Below are 734 nucleotides of genomic sequence, written 5' to 3'. Positions count from 1 at the left end.
GTTCACCTGGCGCCTGGGTGAAAACTGCTGAGGAGTATGCAAAGGCACTGGAGAAGGGGCTGCCGGACCCCATGCTCTACCTGGCTGAGAAGTTCACCCCAAACAGCCCATGTGGTCTACACAGCCAGTATTGCCTGGANGCGGGACACTATACCTCAGCCATGCTCTGGTGAGGGTGGGATGGAGGCCCTGCTGGCCTGACACAGGAATGGAGTTTCTACCCATCTTTCCTCCACTTATGTGGAAATCTCTGGTGGGAGAGGGTGGCACCAGCCCCACTGTGCTTGGTTGGGAAACCTATAGGCAGAAATCCCTATCTCACATCTTTGGGGTGTTCTTGGGTCCCTGAATCTCCTTGGGCCCTTCCAAGTAGAGGTGTCTAGGCCAGCCTTCACTGGGTCCTGGCTCTCCAGGGTGGCATTCCTCTGCTGGCTGCTGGCCAATGTGATGCTGTCCATGCCCGTGCTGGTCTATGGTGGCCACATGCTGCTGGCCACAGGCATCTTCCAGCTGTTGGGACTACTCTTCTTCTCCACGGCCACATCACTCACATCACCCTGTGCCCTGCACCTGGGTACTGCTACGCTGCACACTCACCATGGGCCTGCCTTCTGGATCACATTGACCACAGGTGATGCACAGCCCTGAAGACAGACACTGGCGGGCTTAGGGCCAGGGATGGAGGGCCAGGGACGGCCATATTGGTGGGGGTTGAGGGCCTGAGTCTGGGGGCC

At 58.5% G+C, this 734-nt stretch overlaps 1 pseudogene; it reads left to right on the top strand.

The window, feature by feature from the left end:
* The first annotated feature begins 7 nt into the window (after positions 1-7).
* On the top strand, positions 8-631 carry LOC117798152 (annotated as a pseudogene).
* The last annotated feature ends 103 nt before the right edge of the window (positions 632-734 follow it).

Source organism: Ailuropoda melanoleuca, unplaced genomic scaffold, assembly GCF_002007445.2.
Source record: "Ailuropoda melanoleuca isolate Jingjing unplaced genomic scaffold, ASM200744v2 unplaced-scaffold26967, whole genome shotgun sequence".
NCBI classification, from domain to species: Eukaryota; Metazoa; Chordata; class Mammalia; order Carnivora; family Ursidae; genus Ailuropoda; species Ailuropoda melanoleuca.
Note: the sequence above shows the minus strand (reverse complement) of the source record. Positions and strands in the feature narration are given on the sequence as shown.